Source organism: Vicugna pacos, chromosome 30 (genome assembly GCF_048564905.1).
Source record: "Vicugna pacos chromosome 30, VicPac4, whole genome shotgun sequence".
Classification (NCBI taxonomy): Eukaryota; Metazoa; Chordata; class Mammalia; order Artiodactyla; family Camelidae; genus Vicugna; species Vicugna pacos.
The window spans coordinates 14,091,260-14,113,318 of NC_133016.1; the positions used below are offsets into that span (position 1 = coordinate 14,091,260).

The 22,059-nt window shown below is 38.9% G+C and overlaps 1 protein-coding gene across 4 annotated transcripts in view; it reads right to left on the reverse strand.

Annotated features, from left to right (window-relative positions):
• WDR7 (WD repeat domain 7) overlaps positions 1 to 22,059 on the reverse strand; it is a 287,874-nt gene that overhangs the window by 263,022 nt on the left and 2,793 nt on the right. The window contains exons 2-3 of one of the 4 annotated variants that reach the window (XM_072952162.1): positions 14,637 to 14,900; positions 1,397 to 1,476 (exon numbers count right to left, since the gene is read on the reverse strand). The exons of 1 other annotated variant lie outside the window; for it this stretch is intronic. The gene's annotated coding sequence lies outside the window, so the exon portion shown is untranslated. Of the gene's footprint in view, positions 1 to 1,396; positions 1,477 to 14,397; positions 14,464 to 14,636; positions 15,057 to 22,059 lie in introns of those variants that run through there. 2 more of the 4 variants (XM_072952164.1, XM_072952163.1) reach the window with 2 other exon arrangements.

Here is a 22,059-nt window from a genome sequence, read left to right on the forward strand (position 1 = left end):
GGAAGAATAATGCATTTCATAGCCCTTAAAACAAGTGAAAATAATCGTCCAAAATATGATAAAGGTATGGCTTACATCATTAGAAGAAGATCATACAAGAAAACACATCTATCTCTAACTCAGCTTCCTCAGAAACTAAAATAAATCCTCACATTCTCACAGAAATCAAGAACTGGCAGTCAACCAGAATCTGATTAAAACAAAAAATGGGCAAAATAGCCAGGAACTAACCATTTGGTTAGGCAGGACACGGGAATCTAAGTTTGAATTTCTTCAAACTAAATAACAGATAAGCACAGATACACTCAACTGGCACACAAGGGAGTTTTTAAAGAGGAACGAAAGGCAATGTAAATCCAAAGCGTGACGTCTTCAACCATCATCATTCAACTACTCTGATTATTAAGCTAACCATCCATTCTTTGTTTGCAACATTATCACCCATTGTATGAAGGAAACTGATATGTTCCAAAAAAGCTTTATATTAAATGGAAACAAAACAAGTCCTAGAACAGGATTCATTCGGATTTTTAAAAACCATACTTTTTTTTGGAAAAGGCCCAAAGCAAAAGTGATTTAACAAATGATTAATCTGATATGGTATGAATTTTAATAGAACCTCTGAAGAAATTCTTACTAACTCTCCAAAATTCTGTGTACAATATATTCATGTTTTGCAACTAATACAATTAAGAGGAAATGTCAGCTTTTAAATTTTAGAGTTATCAATAAATATACTGTAAGACTAGATGCTTCTAAAAACAAAAGAACACCGGGAACATTCAATTTTTATCCATGTTTGTATCAAATCTGGCTTAAAATTACATTTAGACATTGGCCATTAAACAAAAAAATTTAAACGAAAAAGCTTTAGAGTCAAGTAACATAAGTTCTAGATTCTGTTCCTCACTTTGCCATTAATCATGCAGTCTTTTATCATATCCTCTCCTTTCTGAGGCTTAGTTTTCTCATCAAGAGGTATTTATAAAATTAATTTGGAATCACTTTTTTTTAAACATTTTTTATTGATTTATAATCATTTTACAATGTTGTGTCAAATTCCAGTATAGAGCACAATTTTTCAGTTATACATGAACATATATATATTCATTGTCACATTTTTTTCTCTGTGAGCTACCATAAGATCTTGTGTATATTTCCCTGTGCTATACAGTATAATCTTGGAATCACTTTTAAGTCAAAGAAATCAAATCATAAAGAACAGGAGTCTGGGAGATAAAAATTAAGTCATCCCTTTTGGTTACCTTAATTTCTATTTCATTTAATTTTCTGTTTCACTTTTCACCTACTTCTCAGTTCTATACAGAAATAAAAGTGTACTTCGGTCAACAGCAACTACAACAAAAAACAGCAATGGAAAGAACATTGAACTTACAATCAGAAGAACTATATTCAAATTCTGGCTCTTCTATGTAATCTTGAAAAAGTTACCCCTCTGGGTCTCAGCTTCCCCATCTACAAAAGATGAACAATAACACCCCCCCCTTTCAGAAAGCTCTGGGGGGGCTCATAGAGATTAAGAGAAATCATATATTTAATGCAAGTAAAATACATAGCATATGACAATTGCTCAATAAATATTAATTTAAAAAAAACACAGAGTTTGCTACTTCTTCACATTCTGCTTCCGTATCTACTGGTTTCTTCCAGCACTCACTTAAGATTTAATAAAACTGGACTTTTCAACAAGTTAATATCTTTCACTGACTTTCTGACACAATATAAAATTATTACTGTACATGCTTGTCTAACGCAATTCTATTATCTGCAAATATAACAACTTAAAGAGGCTCAAGAAATCACATTTTCTAAGTCCCAGGGGTAAGAGATCTCCATTCTTTCTGGACAGTAAAAACAGTAAGGCTGGTATTCAGAGCACAAAGAACCAACAGGTCAACAGGCACCAAATCATAAAGAACTTGGTAAACCATCTAAAGGAATTTGCAGTTTAACCTGCCAGCAATGGAAAACAGGTCAAATGTTTTAAATTTGAATTTGCTTTTCGGAAAGATCACGCTAGCTGCAATATAATAGAGAGGGATAAAACTTGCTTTGAAGACGAAGAGTTACTGCTGCACTGCCGGTAAGAGACGATGGCCTCTCATTACTACTTCTGAGCGTCTTTGTTTAATGGCTGTCTCCCCTACCACTCTTCAAGCTCCCTAGAACAAGAACCACATCTATGTATCCATCACCATATGATGCGGAGCATAGTGTCTGTCAGATAGAATATCTTTAATAAATATACGATGAAAGGTAACAGTGGTGAGAATGGTAATAATGAGATAAATATGAGAGCTATTTTAGACATACAATAGATAGGACTTGGTGTTCAACACACCAAGCTGATAAAAATGCAACATAGATCATGATACAGGTTTTACACAAAGGTACTTTGAGAACAAAAGTAAGGAAAAAGCAATTTGAAATACTAAAAGCCCTCTATATAAAGGACAGGGACTACTACTACAATACTGATGCCCAGTGAGGTCATCAACAGTTTTGGATTCTAATTGTGAGATAAATCATTCTCCGCTTAACCAGAATTAACAAATTTAGATTTTGAAAAGGGAGGAGGTTTCACACCAGTCTTAAGCAGGACTGGATTTTAAAGAGACTTTAATGGTCCCATAAGTAGATATCTAAACAGAGAAACAGTATACTAAAACTATTTGAGATAGTATGAAGTTTGTTTCAACTGAGAAAAAACTGCAGACAGGGGAACCAAATGTGATGCTACTGCAGTAAATCTGGCTGCGCAGTGACAAGAAGTTCAGCTAAAATGATGAGAGTTTTGAAAAGAAAAAGAAAATATAAGGCATTATAAGAACAGTAAGTCATGGTAATTAATGAAATGTGTAAGGTGGAAGGCAAGAAAAAGACACAAGTGACTATAACTTTCCAAGCAGAGTGATAAGGAAAGAGAAGAAGCAAGCATGGGGGGAGGGAGAAGGAAAATGAGAACATAAATGAAGCAAAACAGGAACAGAGCATAATCTGGTCTCAGAGACGTTATAACTTGGAAAATATGTTCACAAAATGGCACCAGAAAACTCAACAAAAACTGTTCCACGTGAATGGCCAATCACCCTTTGCCTGTATCAGTGAACCAACTCATCACAAAAGTTGATGAAATACGGGTCTACCTCCTGCTGTTTCACTTTTTGTATTTAAGCAGTTGTAAAACAAAGGCTTTTGTAATTGACAAAAAAGAAAAATAATTTGGCTTCCTAACCTAGAAATAGAGAGTAGGGTTCCTAAACCAAGTACACTGTCTTATAGAGATTTGTTTTGATGAATATTTAGGTCTATTGGCAACTTTCTCAAGATCGCACCAAGAACTGATCTCAGATCTCAGGGGCATACACAGACCTCTGGATTCCTCATGAAATAAATGCCCTTCACTATTCTATATCATCTTCATTTACCATAAAATTCCATTTACCAGAAAACTTCATTCCCAGTCAATCTGGTTAATTAAGACTTTACTAAAACACATTACTCAAAGGTAAGTAGATCTGTAGTATTTACGGATAAAATCATCTGATGTCTGGGCTCTGGCACTTGAGAGACAATAGAAAGAGGTATTGGAAGGGATAAAGATGAAACAGGAGTATAAGTGTGATGGATGGTATGCGCCCACATTCATCTCAGGAATAAAGGACTTTAAATCCCAGCTGCTGCTAAGAGCACTGGGCTGTCAGCCCCCACTAAGGACTACTCCAGCCAAAGGGAGATACCTTGCCCCCTTCCAGTGGGACAGCCCACATCCAATGACTACTCAATTTGGGAATATACAGTCAAGGCCAGGCCCCTTCATATCAATTCAGGATGGTTCTGAAGGGTCATTCCATCTTTGGAGCTGCCCCCAGGGTCAGCTGAGATTCCACTGATACTCATCACAGCTCAACTTCTCCCTCCGGCCAACCCTGCTTCCTTCCCCAGGCGTTGGTACTAAGAGCTCTCCCTGATAAATCTGAGTGCTAATCTCCATCTCAGAGTCTGCTCACCAGGGAACCCAAACTGTCAAAGTAAGTGTTAAAGCTCTTTTTCTAACAAGTACAACAGTGTTCATTACATTATTCTTACTATTTTTATATGTCTGAAAATTTCCCTAATTGTTAAAGGTACATGGAAAGAACTTTAATGTCCAAGAATCAGAGATTAAATAAATTACTACAGTCTTAACAACAAAACACTGCAGCATGAGATAGGAAATAATCTCTAGAACCAATGGAAAAGGTAGAGTACAGTGTGCAAAATACACGCCCATTTTAGGTTTTAAAAGAGAGATATATATTTATCTACACACATCTATACATACACACACACACACACACAAACACAATGTTTAGAATAATTCTGTAATGATACCAAATTTAAAAAAAAACAGTAATGATGACAACCTCTGAAAAAGGAGAGTAAGAGAAGCAAGAGACTGGATTGAGTGGGAATCCTAATTCTCAAGATAATCTTTTGGTCTTGAGAGGTTTTATTTCCCCTGCCTTTGGGTATTTTGCTATATTCCAAAAGACAGCTTAATAAAAAAATTAAGTAAATGGCCCTGATTCACCAGGTTCTTTTATCTTAAAGATGCACATATGTACACACACTGAGTTTTCAAAAAGCATTTAGTGAGTATTTCTCTTTAGTCTATAACTTATTTCAGCACTAGCTCCCCTCTGCTGTGAGGGCCCTGTCCCAAAGTCCGGCACTCACTACTCCTGCTACTGTATTTTCACTACATACCACTGTAGAACACTCATCATTTTGTGTGCAGTTGTTTGTTTATAAATCCATCCATTTCACTAAAATCTGTGTCCCTCGAGGGTAACACCAGATCATCTACGGAAGCCCATCATCTTTGCTATTTAATTATCAAGCAAACTGCATTCCACTGGGATTTGCGATGGTTTATCAGCACCTAGAATAGTTACAGGCTGTTACCAGTGACCAATAGTGTATTCATTGAATGAATGAACGAAGAATAACAATAACTACCATTTAAGCTCTCACTGTGTTCCAAACAAGATATTTCCAAAGAAGAAATACCTCCTCTTTTTTGTTAAATCTAATTCCTCCTGGACTCTGAAGGATCTTACTCCCTTAACCATTCTCTCACTGACTGCCACTTTATCTTTCTATTGAATTAGCCTTTGCCCCTTCCAACATGTTTACATCTCGTTTTTGTCCAAACTCCTTCACTTGTTACTGGCCCCTGCTTGTAAATCTAGTAATCTCTCTCTCTCCCTCTCTCCTTCTCTCTCTCTCTCTCATTCTAATTACAATCAGCATTTTGAAATCTGTGGTCTTTAACGCAAAGTTTCTATTTTCTCACTACAAAAGGCTTCATGTAATCTAGGTTCTATTTTCAAAAGACCTAATCTAATGACACTAAAGATCTCCCTCTACATGAAGAGGTCGACAATTTCTCTAACATGCTACTCCAGGGAAGAACTCTCTAGTACTACAGAGAGAAGTAATGCCTTGGGAGAGACGTGAGGACGCTTTGACATTAATGGACAGTTGATACCTACTCTTTCTAACCATGTTATTCAGTCCTTACATTATATTCAGTCTTGCACAGCTACCAGTTTGACATGGCTGATCATTTCCTAATCCTCAACCCCCTCTTTCAGCGTACTCTTCCAATTATGTTCTGCCCAGAAGTGTGAAGGCCTAGGGAGCCCTAAGAAAAATTCAAAGAACAAGGGAGGATCTTTCACTAGATTTGGAGTATTTTTTAAATTTGATTGTTCTTTTAATAAAAAGCTTAAGATGAAATTTACTTTTCTCCTTATGATTCTCCCCAACTTTTTATTACAAAAATTTTAAATATACAAAAAGCTCAAAAATAATATAAAGATCACTCAATATCAATAAATATTGTGTCAAACTTCTCTTGTCAATATATGCATAGGTATATATATATACACACATACACATATAGAGACTTTCTTGCTGAGCCATTTGAAAATAACCTACACATATGATAATTCCTCTTTTAATATTTTAAAATACGGAGATTATAATTAAGAGCATCCTCCTTCATAAACACAATACCATTATCACAATCACCACTATTAATACCATAATAATTCTCTAACAGCATCTACAATCCAATCCAAATTCAAATTACTTTGTCTAAAAATTGTTCCACATTTTTGATTTATCTGATTTTATTTATGTCATTGTCTTGTTCACCTCTCTCCTGCTTTTCCTATAAACTGGAAGTTGGATCTAAAGACATCCTCAGGTCCAAATGAAACAATTTTGGTAGGTGAGCTTCACAAAGGATGCTGCACGCGTCACACTGCATCACGACAGGTGGCACATAACATCACGTTGTCCTGCTATCAGTGATGCTACCTAGGACCATCTGATTAAGGCAGTGACTACCAAAGATTCCACCGAAAATATTTTTCCCCTTTAAAACACTTGAAAACCTACGTAGTGACACTCTGATAAGATCATCCTGTCCTGTAAGATCTCACAGGATACTGGTATTCCCACGTGACTTCTAAAAGCTATAAAAGTCAAGATTATATATGAAAAAATCTAGAATCAGATCAATGTTCATTTCTCTACATTGCTTTTCTAACACTCAAAGGCAAAAGCAAGATGGATTTCTATCCCAGGAACACAGACATTTTCACAGCAGAGTCAATACCATCTCCATCTGTTTGTTTCCTGTGCCCCAGGCAGGCCCTCTGAGGCTTACAGGCAAAAACAAACTCTAGTTCTTTCTCATGGGAATGGGCACAAATGAACGAGAGCAGGCAGGCCTACACCACCCACTTACCAATGGGGAATATGAAAAGCTGGGACTAGAGACCAAATAACTCAATGTATTTGCCACAGTTGCAATGAAAGAAGAAAGACGTCTTTAAAGGTTTATTCAAATTCTCAGAACATTCCTACATCATTTGTTGAAAATTGTGCTCAAGTCAAAAATCACAGTATAATGTGATGAGGGAGGTGGTCCTTAAGATTACAAATGTTCTTTGTGATTATGCTTTTGCTGTCAATTTACTGAAGACTTAGAAAAAACTGAATCAGATAGTGAAGACTTTATTAGAACGCAATGAGAGAGCCAGGCCCTAAAAGTGCACTGAAGAAATTAACGAGCTGCCTCCTCAAAACAAAGGGTTCCTGGAATTAAAGAGTTGTGAGGGACACAATCTTCTGAACACTACGCTTGTTGCTAAGTTGACCAGATTATACTTTCTTAATTGAGTGGCAAGACATCCACTCCCAAAGAACTCGACACTTCAGGACTGCTTTGTTAAAGGAAGTTCCAGGGTTCTGTTTCAAAAGGACATGTGGAATGAGCAGATGGCAGCAGAAGACTACACTTATTTCTTATTGCTGAAACAGCCCTGAGCACATGAGAGTCGGGTTTTGAAGAACTGTAGAGCTATCTGGTCAAAAATAAATCACAATTTTAAAAATGATTCATAGATTTTGAGGCATATGAATCACACTGTAAATTTCTGCAGCTGCCATTAAGATGTCTGAACTCTTCTACTTACGTGCTCTATCCATCACCAACCTGCCTCAGCTTCAAGGGTTACTGATTAAGCTAAAAGCAAACTCTGCCCACCAAGTCCCTACATTTTAGGAGAAACAGATCCCATCTGGTAGAATCCACTTCAGCTTTATCCCCCCACCCACCTTTAATCTCACCTCCATCTCCAGTCATTCCTCCTGCTTTCCCCCACAATGCCATCAAAACTCTAAAATAAGTACTGAAGACTCTCATTGTTCATAAATTAAAGCACCCAGAAGAAGAAACAAACATGCCTTCCTGGACTAGACGAATTGTCACAATATTCTGGGGGTCAGTAAGGCGTGCCAAGTAAGCGTGAAGATTTGAGAGTCACACTGACTAGGGAAGACTCCAGCTCCCCTACTTTCTAGCTATAAACCTTGAAGAAATATGAACGAAATATTCCAAATCAGAACGTCCTCATTTGTAACATTACCCTCCTCCTTATACGGAGACTATAGAAAAGTGTTCCACCTGTCACAGAAATGCTCTTGTCAAGGTCACCAAAATCTCCCCATTGCTAAACCCAATGTCAAGTCATAATCCCCATCTTTCTTGACCAACCAGCAGCATTTGACATCATCCACACTTCCTCTCCCTTAAAACACTTCTTCACTTGGCCTCCAGCTCTTCACACCTTCCTGCTACCTTTAGTCTCCATGACTTTGGTTTCCATTTTTCTTCATTTTTGACCTTTAATGTTGGCATGCCCAGAGCTTAGTCTTTGGACTTCATCTCTTCTCTGGCAGCACTCCCTCCCTCCCTCAACGATCTTACCAAGCCTCACAGCTTTAAATATCAGCTATACATTGACAATTCTCTAGCTTTTAGCTTGGGGCTGTCTTCTGACGCCACACTCACATACGTGGCTTTCCTACTCAGCATTTCCATCTGGATTGCCAATAAGCTTCTCAAACGTGACATGTTCAGAAGTGAGTCTCCAGTCTTCTTCCAAAACCTGCCTTCCCACGGTCTTCCCCAGCTCAGTCAATGGCAACTCCGTCTTAATATTGCCCTCATCCACTTCCGATCTCTGCTAAAATGTCATCTTCTCAGCGAGGCCTTTCCTGACCGTCATAAATGGCAAAATCCACCATTCCAAAAGCATTTTACTATACTTTAGAGCACTTACAATCATTTAACATACCAAATGTTCTACTTATTTATTTTTCATCTGTCTTTGCCACTGTAACATAAGCTCCACGAAGGTGATGATTTATGTTTGTCTTGCTCTGTACTGTAATCCCAGTGCCTACAATTTCTGCCACATAGGAGGCAGCCAAGTATTTATTGAATAAATGAACAACGTAATGAATAAAACACATTTGCTTGCCTTAAAAAAAGATACACCCATCAACAAACTAAAATACATCTTGATTTTACATGCTTCGTATTTCAGAGTTGCTTATCAATTAATTTTTCTATAATAATGCCAAAAATGAATACAAGTGTCCTTAATCCCTATTAACATACTAATTGTTTTCCCCAGCTGCAGGTTGCATCTATATTCCAGCCTCTTTTATTGTATCTGTGATACACGCACAGCGAGACACGTCTTAGAACCTATGCAGCAAATTAGCTAACAAGGTTTACTTTAATCGCTACTACACTCACTAAGGCTTGTTAATAAATCACAAAACTGTTGTTTAAACTAAGTAAACTGACACTTCATATTAGTGTGAACTTTTAACTCCCACTAATGGTGGTTTTTTTCTTGTTTGTGTGTATTTAAAATGTTTAGACAAAAGAAGAGCCCTTAAGGAAGACAGCCAAATAAAAAACCTGAGTGTGAGAACTGAAGGTAACTGGCACATTTTATCGATCTGTTATCACTGACGTATATTAACTACCAACCTTCAGAGAGAAATACGTATGGGCAAAACACTAGTAAAATGTCTTCTGTGAGCTTGAAAGGTCGTAAATTAAAATTGCTAAGCTGAATGGGAGACAGTGGTTTAAAAAGCATGCCTCTCCAGAAGGCTTCTATTCTAAAAGAGCCTACAGAATAATTCTTAGCACTTCAGAAATTTTCCGCACTCTTAACCAGTGCCGTAACGTCTCATTGTTTCATCACTTTATGAACCATCAACCCCCAAACCCTACATTTTCATTAAACATCACCAACACATTTCGGAAAAGATACCTGATTTTATTTAAAAGATCTAATATTTTATGACCACAGTGTATATGCTATTTAATTAGAAAAGAAATAAAAATTCCACTTGGACAAGGACTTTCTGAGTGCAGTCATGGTGTAGGACTTCTTCCAACAATATCTCTGGTGCTCTTATCAGCAAAGTAGCTTTAAGTATCAGATACAGATCAAGGCAAATGAACCATGTGCGGAGTTCAAATTCTAGATTAACATTACAATCACAGTATCTGTGAGTGGGAATGCAAGGTATGCTCTTGTTGACGACAGGACCTCACTAAACCACACAGAAGCTCTCAGCTGGCTCTGCCCACGGTCACCTGCATGCACGTATATAAGATTACAAACTCTTTATAAATTCCAACAACGAAATGGACAAAATGGGAACAGAACCTACAAATCTCACTAACCCTATACTCTCATCTTTGACTTTATCAGTCCCAACAAACAGAACAGTGTCACAGAGAGATGAAACAGGTAAACCAAGAATAAAGGCACTACCTAGTTCCAGGCCTAACTCCATCAACAATAATCTACTTTAAATTAGCACCTATTCACAATATTCTTTAAAACTACAAAAAATTTCCTTCTGCTCAGTCATGAATGGAAGACCATTCCATGCTCTTGGATACAATGATCTAATATTACAAAGATGTCAATTCTTCCTGAAGCAAACCTATAAATTCAATGCATACTTAAATCAAAATTCTAGTTGTGTTGCTTTTAGATACGCCAGCTCTAAAATATACAGAAAAGAATGAAAATCCACAAATAGCTAAGTCAACTTTGAAAATGGAGAAAGAATGGAGAACTTGCCTTACCAGATATTTAACATCACTAGCCACTTGGGAAACACAAATTAAGACCACAATGCACTGCAGTGACAATATCGAGTGCTGGCAAGAACGCAAAGAAATGCAATCTCTCACATGTTGCCGGTGGAAATGTAAAATGGTACAGCTACTCTAGAAAACAGTTTGGCAATTTCTTCAAAAATGAAACATATATTTACCATACCACTCAGCAAATCACATTCCTAGACATTTATCCCCCAAAAGTGTGAAAAATTATACATCTACAGAAAAAAACTGTAAAGAGTGTCCATAGCAGCTTAATTGTAATAGCAAAAAATTGGAAACAGCCTCAATGTCCAGGTGAATGTTTAAAGAAACTGGTATATATACCATGGAGTACTTCCCAAATTACACAATCATTTGGATGAATCTCAAAAGTTGTCTCAGCCAACGATTTAAATGAATCTCAGTCTCAAAGTCACATGCTGTGTGATCTCATTTATTTAGCACTCTTGTAATGATAAAACTACAGATGGAAAATTGAAAAGTGACCAGAGGTTAGGGATAATAGGGGGAAGGGAGATGGAAATGACTAGAAAGGGGTAGCACAAAGGAGGTCTTTGTGGTGACAGCATAGTTCTGTATCTTGATTGCAGTGGTAGTTACAAGTATCTATCCACACAGGTGATAAAATAGCATAGAACTATATCCAGGTATTATACCAATGTCAAGGTTTTGCCATTAGACAAGAGTTGTATAAAATGTAACCATTGAGGAAGACCAGACCTCTCTGTACTACTTTAGAAACTTTAATCTGTAATTATTTCAAAATAAGTTGAAACAAAATAAATGGGAAGATTTATTTATGTAGGAAAAATAGTAATACAAAGCTATCATACTAAAACAGTCTGGTATTAGAGCAAGATCAAACAAATAATCCAAAGGCACAGACTGCAGTCTTCAGAGTTCATATGAGAACTTAGTATAGGTAAGTGTGGTACCACCTATCCATGGGGAAAGGAGAGACTGACCCCAGGAAAACTGGCACACTATATGAAAAATAAACTGGATCTCCACCTTGTGACCTGTAAAAAGACACTCTGGCTGAATTAAAGACCTACAAATTTAAATGAAAATTATAAAGTTAGTAGTACATAAACAGACAGTAACTCTGTGACAAATAGAATTGGGGAAAGACTACTTGAAACACAAACCGTAGGCAAAAAAAAAATGTTTTTAATTTGATTATATCAAAATTGAAGGCTCCTGTTCAATGAAGGACAGAATAAAAAACATTACAAATGACAGAATAGGGTCAGATATAATACTTAAGGACTAATATATAGGAAATACAAAGAACTTCTGCAGATCAACAGGAAAAGGAGTGAAACCTCAAAATTAAAGTGGGTAAAGGAATGAACAAATTTACAAAAGAGAAAACCCAAAAAAGATAAAATGTACATCAAGAAAGGCTCAAACTCATTAGTAATAGTGATACGTAATTTAAAATGAGATTTCACTTTGTATCCATCATCAGTCTGGAAAAAAGCGGGGCACTAGATGACACTAAGCATTAGTGGGGACACAAGGATATAGAAACTCTCATGAAATGCCTGCAGGAGTACAGACCACTCGTTCTGGAACACAATCTGGAAGTCCTTCAATGAAATACATGAATACCTACGATCCAAAAATCACATTCCTGGATATATATCTCAAAAGAAAGCACCACAGAGGTCCAAAGGGTATGTTTACCATAGTATTGTGTAAAGTGAGGAAAATGAAGGTAATACGGGTACCCAAAAATAGGAGAGCAGACATAACTGTACTAGATACAAATTCTGAAATACTGTGCAGCAGTTAGAAGCAATGGGCAGAGACACGAATAGATCTTTAAAGCATAGTAGGGGAGAAAAAAATTCTAATGAAATCATGCATACTATCATCTCTATAAATTTAGAGTGTGGGCACCCAAAACAACATACATACATTTAATAACAGGATACACATCGCACATACTGGAATGGCTGCCTATGGGCTGAGGGGCAAGGGAATGGAGTGGGAATTGGAAATAAAAGGACATGAATGAATAAAAAAAGGACACACATGTTGAACAATCCAATGATGATTGCTGAACTGAGAAAGATTAACTCCATCCTCTGCATTTGAGATCCAAGACAAACTTTAAGGACTCACCTAACATGCAGCACGTGACTAAGGCTAAATGTCATCCTGCCTTCTCATGACAAAGGCACAAAACCAGCTCACTACTTTGAGAGTTTGCAATGCTAAGTCTTGTACATAGATAAACTACCCCCACTTCCTTTGCTCCAAACCAGAACTTAAATCCAAATAAAAATTAAAGGAAATTATAAGATCTCACTCAGTCCTTGAACCAGTTCCAATTCCTATTTCTTGCCTTTGGTGAACGTCTGGAATTAGGAGCTACCTCAGAGGTTCTAGAACTCACCAAGCTCCATCAAGCTCCATGAAGCTCCATCCTAAGCAGCATAGCTGAGACCTGCAGATCCCACATGGTCTCAGATGAGCTGCCTGCATGGCGAAGGGCACGGCCTGGCAACTGGGGCAGAGGCAGCTACAACAGCGTCTAGAAGCTGCTGTGTGGCTCCCCCCACTTTACTGAATAGACTGCCAGTAACATTTGCCAGTTATAACATAATTAATATTCTTGTGCTGGAATATGAACCTTGGTCCCAGGATCTGTGCTTTCTCCTGCTTTGCTGTACTGCCTAAGATGGCTCTGACCTTGAACTCAAGTGTCAATAAAGTCTGGTATTCCTGCCTTTAAAAAAAAAAAAGCTCACTAGTTCAAAACGTTAAGTTCCCATAGTAATACTTAAACAAGGCAAAGTTTATCTGATTTTTTCATTTCATTTTTCAAGATGTTTTAAAATTTAGCTACAAGTGGCAACAGGAAAGTATAAGGTGTACACTCCAGTTTTGCTGCGACTAAGGGCTCCGGACCATTTAAAAAATATAGACACTCAAATGAATTTCTCACCTTAATCTCTCATTTAAAGTTTAAAAGGCATTTACTACTTATTTATACTTCTCTATTTGCCCAATCTATCATTTTGGATGAAATCAAGGCAATTTTGATTCTTCATAATAATAAAGCTATGTCAACACATTTATTTCACTAAGCCATTCACCACCTCCATACTGTCACGAATGGTTTATAAAGCAAGAAAGTTGTGTGTGCGCATGCGCAACAAAATTTCAAAAAGCCAATTTCTCTCATGTAACAGGCAATTCTTGACATCTTGTCCACCAAGCCCTAAACTACAAACATCTGAAAGAGTCATAGCTTGCCTTCTTTGGCTCATGGCAAATGCTACTGTGAAAGCAAGCTGTAGCTCTCACTGAATCCTAAAAATAAGCAACATCAACAATTTCAATGTTGCCTGCGATGCAAGTGTAGCTGCCATAGTTTCAAACCAGCAAATTCTGCCCAGGACCTGAGAAACTGACAAGCAAATGAATCAAAATACAAAACGCAATTTTTTAATCCAAGGCAAGGTAGTGCTGACTCCAAACATACAGCTCCAGAACGCTGGGACCCACGAGTAAGAGCGCGGGAGTAGCAGGCATCCTTAGACCAAGTCTTACAGCAAGAGGATGAGAACGGGCAAGTGTACTAACAGACGTCTCAGGACTGTTCGCAAGGGCAAACTATAAAGTACCAGGAGGTAAGGAGGGACCAGTTGTACCCCAGAAGCAAGCACAGTATTCCCCGAAAGCATTGTCAAGGACCACCCACCCATCAACACTAAGCACCTAACCCCGCTTAGACTGTCCCTGAGGGCAAGGCGGTCCTATCAAGATCAAAGCCAGTGTCCCCAGGAGAAAATGTCACTCACCAGGCCAACGAGTCCCAAAGACCCCTGGCAGGACCCACGCTCCAGGCAGAGGCGCCTAGCTGTGGGCCTGAACCTGCAGGTGCGGCACCGAACCAAGCTTCCAGCAGCAGCGCTCTGACAGCTGGCACCGCCCCCAGCTGGAGCGGAGCCGTGACTCCTGACCCCCGACCCCTGACCCCCACGTTGCGGACATATCCCTTGCTTGGGTTACCCCTGAGGAAGCTCGAAAGCCCTCTTACCTGTCACAGCTTCATCTTATGCCGCGATATTTTCTGTCTGATAACCTGTGGGCGCCCCGGCAAAGAAGACAAGACGAGGACGTATGTGAGGAAGAGGTAGGGGTGGGCAAATCCAGGTGGGAAAACTTTGGACCGCAACCCCAGCCCAGCCTCTGTCTCTCCACCGAGGCTGCAAGAAGCCGTTGCCGTTGCCGCCGCCGCCGCCGCCACCGCCGCTGCAGAAAATCAGCTGACATCAGCCAACTGCCGTGACTTTCCCTGCAACTGTCGCAAAAATGAGAGGGAGGGAAATGCTTTTCATTTCCATACAAGCCGGGCCTAGGCCAGCGCGGAAGGAGCTGGCTGCGTTACTATGGAGACAAAATGGCGACGAGCATGTCAGCTGTGGGCGGAGAATGCACGGCAGCCATTTTGGTTATGGGAAGGTTGGTCTAGGCTCTCTTCTCGTCTCCACTTCCCATGCTGGGAGGACCTAGATGGAGGGATGGATGAAATGCCAAGTTTAGGTGTTTGTTTCCTGGGGCCAGGATGTTGCGAGTTTACTCTTCTGCCCCCGAGACTCGGTCCAGACTCCTGGAAAGTGTTAGCTCTGGGATTTGGTTACTGTTTTCCTCTGACCCCGAACTTGGCTGTTGGCCCAGACACAGGGGGCAAGAGGAGGAACTCGACTACCTAACTAGAGAAGTCTGAACTTGTGCAACATTCCTGTGCAGGGAAATGAATGTACACTCGTGTGGTGGCAAAGAGTGGTACATGAGCCCTGCGTTCAAAGAGGCATGTCTTGGCTCCCAGTTCCTCCACTGCACACTGTTAAGAGTCATCTGGGCATCTTGCTTCTTCTCTTCATTGTCCTCAATGTCACCATAAATAATAGGCATAATGACCTCATGGATGTCTAGGAAGTTAAACGAGCTCAACAGATGTTAATTACTTATTATGCTTGTTTCTCTTCCTCCCAACACTTATTGAATGAGTGGGTGAAGGTATGAATGGTATCCAAGGAAAAAACTGGTGCCACGCTGGTGGCCAACAGTCAGTTGTGTTTAAAAAAAAAATAGAAGATACTCATTCCCTGGCTTTGTTTTTCCTTTATAATTTCACTACCCGTTTTATAAGACAAGAAGTCTAGTGCAGTCCTCAAAATTTACTGTGTGTATGAATCACCTGGGAAGCTTGTTAAGATGAAGTTTCTGAATCAGTAGTTCTGGAGTGGGGTCTGAGACTCTCCACTTCTAACAAGCTCCCAGATAATGCCCATTCCTGCTGGTCTTTGGACCATCCCTTGATTAGCAAAGTCCTATTTGATGTGACCTGAAGCAGCAGATTAGAGAATCAGAACACAGCAGAAACAACACCTTCAGACAGGATCATTTCCATGCTGATTTACCAGAAGAGAACTAAGTGTTGGTTTGGTCAAAAGGCTTCCTGTCAACAATTTATTATTCCTGCTGTTGACTGAAAAAAAATACACCACGTAAACGTTGTGAGTTAAGTTTTATTCAGGGAATTTACTGAGGATTGCAGCCCAGGTAGCCGCCTCTCAGTAGTTCTGAGGTGACTGCCCCCAAAGAGACAGGGAAGAAGCTTGTATATATACAATTCTTTTGGCTGGGAAATACACGTAGTCAAACATACATCTCGGTAAAAAGATTACTGCTAATCACACACACACACACATACACACACACACAAACATACACAAAACAGATAATCTCAAGTTAATGATTTTAGTGCTTTTTTGTGTATGAGAAGATTCAGGAATCTGAAGTCACTGAAATTCTTCCTTAAATACGCACTTTAACTGTCTAGGAGCCACATATGCAAAACAGAACACTCCATCCTGTTCTTCTGTCCTGAATTATTCTCAGGGAGCACTGTAGGTGGGCAGCTGCAGTGGGTTGTGACTTAACCCTACGCATAACTGGATGATGAGGGAGATTCTGTTCTTTTTATCTACAGCAGCTAATGGCAGACTGTCCCTCCTCTTTTCTCCGCCTTAGACATCCTCCTCCCAGCAGCACATTACAGACCCATTCATATCCTGGACGGCCTCTTTCCTTCACTAGGCCACTTAGCATCCTGTACATCTCAGGTATTGTTTCTCATATGCTGTTTCTGTTGATTTGTAGAGACCAGCTCTGCTGTCACAATAATGAAAAAAACTAAATCATAACGTTGATCGAGGGAGTAAATAGAATGCTTGAAAATCAATAATTCTGAAATTGTCTTATACAACAAAATAGAAGTCTGTGATTTTCTTCTACTTTGGACTAACAGCCTCACAATCACATTGGGGAAGGGGGAAGATGGGGAAATGATGTTACATAGAAGAAATTAATTTCTTGGCCAGTTGGGTTCAATATACCTACTGTGTTGTGACGATGAATACATTTAAACCATTACACTCATAATCCCCTTTACAATTTATAAGAACTTTTTGGAAATATAGGAAGCACAGAGAGGTTACCACAGGATAATCTTAAGCTACATTAAAGCTTGTTTGGTTTGTAAAGGAAATCTGCAAAAAATCTTTCCTGGATAAAGTTGACTCTTACTCAATAAATATTAACTGAACACTTACTGTGTTTCAAATACCTCCCTAGGAATACAAAGATTAATCAGAACATTAACGAGAAATTTTCAGACTATTAACACTCTGGCCCCCTTTCACCAAATTTACAAAATTTTTTGCCAAATCTATACATGTGTTTAATTTTCTGAGCTACAGGACTAAAATAAATATTCCAATATTAATTAATTCAGGAAAGTTTGCATATTTTAATAAATACATATATTTTACACGTATAACCTTTCTGAAAATTAAGATTTTTGTTTTCGTTAAGCCAATCCTGAGTATATTTATGTAAATAAATATCCTCTCTCATCCAGAGGAATTATATAAAAACCTCAAAAGACTTTAAACATCAAAAAAATGCAACATATATTTCTTGAACCTTAACTGAAAGACAAGTTGAGAAAGAGGGAATCTGGCAGGTTCAGTTTCTACAGAGGAAGGCAGGCTCTGCTTCCCACCAAGACTCACAAAATTGGAAATTCCCTAAACATTGGAAAGTATTTGGATGCTAGGCAGCTAAAATGAATGACACAAGTCCACCAAAATATATGGCTGCGATACAGTGCAGTATGAGAAATACATAACATAAGGAGTAGTGGAGAAAGAAACTAATTACTTCCAGGTTCAGGAGAGAAGGGAGAATCACATTTGATTTCATGGAGGTCTAGTAAATTGGTAGGATTCAGAAAAGGAAAAATTGGGAAAGGAAAAAAACTTTGTTGCTGGTATTGAAATGTAAAACACGAGTATATACAATAAACAGAAAGTTAACTTGGGGGGAAGTACAAAGGACATAGAGTAGATGTACGTAACAGGAAACTGTGGTATTAGGACTCAGCTATTTCTGGAATATGAGGGCTCCTTCCCCAGGCAATCTCTGCCTGTGAGTTCTCCCTTAGGCTGATGGAGTCTTTATCAGACTGGGCCTAGACCCAGTAGTAAAAAGTATCCTGGGAAAAACAGAGTAAGTTCAGATAACAAGAAGCCTTGATTGTCCTTACATCCTTTTTTTGGACTTTATTCCAAAGGCAATGAAATGTCATTGAAGAATTTTGACCAATACATAGAGTGGGGCTTTTCCTAACAATATTTTGTTTTTATCATTATATTAAAAATTAGCATAAATTCAGTGGCTTAAAACAATGCACATTTCTTGCCTCACAGTTTCCATGGAAAAGGAGTCCAGGCACAGCCTGAGTCCTCTGTCCATGACTGTCCATAAGGCTACAGCTGAGTGTCTACTACATTCTCATCTGGAGGCTTGAGTGGGCAAGAATCATTCCAAGCTCATGCAGGTTCATTCATTGCCTCGTGGCTATATGGCCGAGAGTCCTGGCCCTGGTCCTGCAGACCACCCACAGGTCCTTTCCACCTGGCCCTCTCACAACATGGCAGCCTACTTTTTCAAAGCCAGCAAAGAGAATCTCTCACTGAGAGCAAGAAAGTTGGAGTCGCATAGCTGGAGATGCAGATGATATATAGGTAAAGCTATAAATAGTAACCTAATCAAGAGTGTGACAGCCCATCACCTTTGCCACATTGTGTTGGTTAGAAGCAAGTCACAGGTTTCACCTGCATTCAAAGAGAGAGCATTATACAGAGTGTGACTCCTCAAGCAGTCACTGTAGGGTGTTTCAGCCACAAATACTAATCCAGCAGCAGAGCATCATGTGCATTAGGTGGGAATGAGACAAATAAGAAATTGTTGTTGATGTTTTAACCAAAAATGTGTAATTATCAGAACAGAATCATAAATAGAACCCATGGGGTAAGGGTCAGGAATTTCAACACACTATATTTTAATGTTTATAGGTATTAAAGAAAAAAGAAAAGACTCAAGTATCATTCTGTCTTTAGAATTTGGCAGCTATTACCCTACAACACACCAGTACTTCCTGGACTTTCTGAGTTCCAAGTTAAGTTCTCCAAAAGGCAAAAAGATTTGTTTCTGCATTTAAAAAATGTCAAAAGGGAGATTACCAAGCTGCCCAGTGGCCTAACAGTATCCTAATTTTTACTATGATTTTCAAACTGTTTCATGTGTGCTGTTATATTTCTCCTCATCTGGACCGTAAGTCTGTGGTTTGGTATTCTCCACGGTGCCTGGTGTTTGCTTATTGTCCTGTCCTGAATGGACCCACTGCCCTGAAAGTCATGTCGAGGTTGGGGACTTCACATTAGCCCTGAGAGCCTCACTCATCACCATGTTGCAGCAGAGCAGTCCAAGTGCTCTTTGCTGGGTTTTGTGTGATTAAAACCTTTTAAGAGTTTTCCTTTGCACTTTCTCACATGACATGAAAGTCAGCTGGTGAGACTTCTCTTTTTTTCCCTATCTTATGACTTCCACTTAATCAACCTTCCCCCCCACCAAGTAACAGACTTTTTCCAGAAATATCTCCATTTGCTCCAGAGTCATGCCTTCTAGAAAGGAGTGAAGGTGATAAGATTGGGGGTGCTCATGATCCTCTTGGGGACCCCTCGCCAAGATCAGCAAGGGGAAATCAGGACAGTCAGGGAGAAGGTGATGAATGCCACTGCTGCCCTGTCACTAGCTACAGCCCCACGGGCTTTGGTTTGTCCTAATAGCTTCCTTCTTCCGTTTCCTGCCAGGATGAGAGGACTACCGGAGCCCGAGAAGGGCTTGCTCCCCAAACATGTGTGAAGAGGACCTGTGTTCTACAAATAGACCACTGTGGAAGACACAAAGATGCACTGCCAGATTCTCCTTCTGGAAAAAAACACTTCCCAACTCCATGGAGAATGGTTTTGCCCACTGTTCCTGCTATTAGCTTCCTCAAGGTCACCTCAGCTTTCTAGCTGAGGTCGCCTGTTCCTGGGGCAGCTCCTGGCGAATGCCTGAGCAAGATGAAGTTAGTTGGGACTTGCTGGGAGCCCCCAGTCATTGGCCCCTCTGCTCACTGTACCCCCTTCTACTTCTTCCTCCTGTCTGCCTCTTCCTCCTTCTTCTTCTGCAACTTTTCTGTCCATTTGAATTTTTTCACATAAAAGTTGGAAAAAAAGAAGTGAAGATTAAACAAAGTTGTAATAAGAGACAACCGACAGACACATCAACCAATGCAATGTGTAGAATTTATTTTGGTATTGATTCAAATAAGTTACACAGTAAATTAGGAGAAAAATGGGAAATTTTATCGAGTGGATATTTGATGATAGTAAAGAAGCACTGTTAACATTTTAGTTGTGACAATGGTGTTTTGGTTATGATTTTTAAGGGAATCCTTCTAGACATGCAGGCTAAAATATTTACAGATAAAATTATATGATGCTTGGCATTTATAAATGCTCCACAATAATACAGAATGAGAGGGGCCATGACTATAAGTCCTTGAACTTTACTTCCATTTTCATGAAACAGTGCTTTCTTTTACTTGTCCTACATTTAATTTGTCAAGGTAGAAAGCATCATTTATTCAACATCCAGCCGTGTCAGACACTGCTAAGCTGGGCGTGCAGATAATGCAAAGACCTGGTTCTGTGCTCAAGTTGCCAATTGTCTGGCAGGGGGACAAACATCTGCTATGAGCACAGCACAGTGTGAGAAGTCATAAGTTCTGGTACCTTCTAGTTGCAGTGGGTCTGATCCTCTTACTTTCCCTCTGATTCTAATATTCTGAATGTTGGTGGGAGACACTGTTTTAACATAGTGTAAATAACCTCTTCCTTATTGTATTAAAAAGTCAGTAATAAACATTTTATTTTTATTAAGTCTTCAGTGCTTGGTGCTCAGATTTACTCAGAGTATGCAGGTATTGCTACACAAAAATGGACGGATAATGGGGGGTGGGGTGTGTGTGCGCGCGCGCTCGAGGGCACACCTGAGAGACAGCTCTGAATACAGTGAAAGCCTCTACTAAGAATTTTATCATTTCTTTGCTATCTGTACATTCTTGCCAGAATATACCTACTATAGCACCACTAGCAAAAAAGAACTCTCTTTACAAGTGATTAAGTGAAAACATAGTTATGTATAGTTACATATAGGTTTTCAGTTCCAAAGGGTCAATTCCAATGCCCAACATACTCTTTTAAGAAATTAAAATAGGGATTTTCATTTCAGAAGCTGACGTGATAGAAATATTTGTCTAAATGTCTGACTTTCTTAATAGAAACTCTAGACAGTTTACTGACTTCTGAATGTCAGATATAAATGTCAGAAGAAAAACCTTTTGCATTTCTGGGAAACATCCAAAACGGACTCAGAACTGTCAGCAAGTTTCTTCACTATGTTCCAGGAAGAAGACATTTATGACAAAGACCAATCTGCGACTTCCTAGGAAACTGTCTCCTCCAAGACACTGCTTAGTGTCCAAAACTAAAGAATATAGTGTTAGTGGTATAAAGGGTCCATTGGTGACTTGAAGCATCATTTAAAAAAGCTTTTGATAGCTAAAGGGAAATCATATCCCTCTGACTAAAAAGAGATTGCGCCACCTAGGGACAACTACTGGGAAATGGTATTCAATTTTCAAGTTCCATAACACACAGCTAGAAAGTATTTAGAAATTACAAAGCACTACAACTCAATAAAATATATATAAATAAAAAATAAAGAAATTATAAAGCAGGATTTCCTTTCTATTTAATATTTATATTACATAAATTACATATTTTGTCCTCAAAACTTTCAGAATAAAGCAAAACTTATCACCAGAAATTATTTTTTTAAATAAATTACCCAGTTGACAAGCAGAGTTGAACTGGTATAATATAACATTTTATTAGATCTCTACTTCTTCAGGAATAAGATAACAATAAGCTATTAGGCAGCAGTAATTTGTATGTAGAATGTTGAGGTAGGTATAATTCTGGTAAGTTAATGGGGATTTT